The sequence below is a fragment of the Bison bison genome, unplaced genomic scaffold (assembly GCF_000754665.1).
Source record: "Bison bison bison isolate TAMUID 2011002044 unplaced genomic scaffold, Bison_UMD1.0 scf7180017864138, whole genome shotgun sequence".
Classification (NCBI taxonomy): Eukaryota; Metazoa; Chordata; class Mammalia; order Artiodactyla; family Bovidae; genus Bison; species Bison bison.
The window spans coordinates 183,533-185,871 of record NW_011494710.1 but is presented as its reverse complement, the minus strand read 5'-3'; the positions used below and the strand labels follow the sequence as shown (position 1 = coordinate 185,871).

The 2,339-nt window shown below is 50.5% G+C and overlaps 1 protein-coding gene across 1 annotated transcript in view; it reads right to left on the bottom strand.

Annotated features, from left to right (window-relative positions):
* Positions 1–2,314, bottom strand: part of PGBD5 (piggyBac transposable element derived 5) — a 98,192-nt gene extending 95,878 nt beyond the window's left edge. The window contains exon 1 of the mRNA XM_010839944.1: positions 2,292–2,314. The gene's annotated coding sequence lies outside the window, so the exon portion shown is untranslated. The remainder of the gene's footprint in view (positions 1–2,291) is intronic.
* Between the last annotated feature and the right edge of the window lie 25 nt (positions 2,315–2,339).

Here is a 2,339-nt window from a genome sequence, read left to right as displayed (position 1 = left end):
AAACCATCAACCTCATCCCTCTACCACCACCCAAATTTCCCTCAAGGAGAAGTACTGCAAAAAGAAAGAAAATTCTGAAATAGAGCTGCGCTCCTACACAAAATAGGAAAACAAAACTAGGTATAAATAGCATCAAATAACCACTGCTGCTGCTGCTGCTAAGTCACTTCAGTCGTGTCCGACTCTGTGTGACCCCATAGACCAGGCTCCCCGGTCCCCAGGATTCTCCAGGCAAGAATACTGGAGTGGGTTGCCATTTCCTTCTCCAATGCATGAAAGTGAAAAGTGAAAGTGAAGTCACTCAGTCGTGTCTGACTCTTATCGACCCCATGGACTGCAGCCTACCAGGCTCCTCCATCCATGGGATTTTCCAGGCAAGAGTGCTAGAGTGGGGTGCCATCGCCTTCTCCGCAAATAACCACTAATGTCTGGTTAAAGTGCTTGACTGCGATTCTCAGATCTAGGTGTGAACTCAGTAGACATCTGAAGGAAGCAGAATTTAAACCTAACACCAACTGCTCTTCATGACCGTTTAACTGCTGCAGTGGTAAATTGCTCTGCTGCAGAATTTCTCCCATTTACAGGTTACTAAGAACCCACTCCAGTATTCTTGCCTGGAAAATCCCATGGATGGAGGAGCTTGGTTGGCAACTGTCCATGGGGTCGCAAAGAGTCAGACATGACTGAACTACTTCACTATCACTATCACTAAAAAACATAATATTGCTTTAAAAATGTTAACCTTCTCAAACCAGCCCTCACAAATCTTATTCATAACCAGGCTTAACTTAACTTCCCTATTTTCCCCAATACAGAACGCTATAATCCGCTCAAGCAGACATACATCTCAGGTGTTCTGAGATCAAAAACTGGATCACAGACATTACAGCATATGGCCTGTCAAATCAGGGCTCTGGGCAGGTACAATTCTTAAGAGCCAACAGGAAATCAGTTGTCTGGGGCTGGAAGAAGGTATGACACTTTGGAAAATATAGGGGTGGAAAAGGATTATACAGTTTGATGTGACTGAAAACTCCCAAACTCTTAATCAAAGCCCAGATAAGAAGATGCTTTTAAACTGACCCACCCCAAACACTGTATAGCTAACTTGGACTCTGGAAGCCCAGCTGTAGCTTAGTAAATTCACACTGCAGCCAGCCTGCTTAAGGTTTGCAGACCTCCCTGCTGAGAAGCCAGCCAGCCCTACCAGCAGGCTGCAGCGTGATGCCTTATCCCACCCAGTTCAGGACCAGCCGGGAGTCCCTCGAGCCTGTCCTCCTATGTGCTGTGTTCTCCACTGGTTGAACAATCATCAGGGAAAGCGGCAGGAAAAGTTGCATAACGCCCAGCATCAAGCCCACTGCAGCCACTCCCTGGTCATCAACATTACAAGCTGCAAAGTCAATCCATAAAAATAGTGTGCAGAAACAAGGGACTGCCACAGAAGACCAAGAAGGCCGCAGAGCAAGAACAAAAGCATCAGAGGACAAGTGGGAACGGCGGGCCTCCACCTCCCAGAGAGGACAGAGGCTGCTGAGCTTCTGAAGGGAAAGTGGAGATATCTTAAAACCAACTCCCCAAAAGGAGGCAGCAAAGAGGATCTCAGGCAGCAGAGCTGCCAGCCTTTCTCCGACCTTCTCCAGCTGGTCTATGACCATAGCAATAAGCAGGAAACACGTGAAAGCTCCTTCTGTTGAAGCAAGTGCCTTAACGCTGCTAAACTGATCATTTCACTCTTCCCTGTTTTTCACAAGAGATCCTGAATGGCAAGACACGGAAAGTTTCTCTGATTAACTGAAGAAAACTCAAGTCCAGTGAAGACGCCACTGGTAACCTTTCAGCTTCGCTCCATCGGCTACCTGCCCCACACCTAGCATCTGGGTAAGCTTGCTCTGGAGCCAGCCAATACAAAATGACTCCCCCAGTCCCAAGACACGTCAGGTTTCCAGTATTCCTTCAACTAGTAAAGTCTAACTCACCCCTAAGGAGAGACCCTACAGGTGTGATTGGCTTCCGTTGCAGGACGCGGGGACACCTTCTAGCAAGTGAGGGAAGCACCCCCCAACCCACGTCCTCGCCAGCCGCAAAGTGCTGCCGCGGCCTCGCCTCTTCCTGTCCACCCACGAAGAGTCGGCGGAGCCCCCGCACGCAGCCTCGCTCGCACTTTAGAGCCCTGCTCCTGCAGCCTCGTGTGTTTCCTGAAACGCACAGCTGCCACCCGCAAGCCGGCGGGCGGAGCATCTGGAATTCTCGCGCCGGGGCAGCCTGGCCTCCCCCGGGCCGCGCCTTACCGCCAGTGTCTTCGAAGCGCGGGGGCGGGCGGTCCCGCAGTGTGGAGC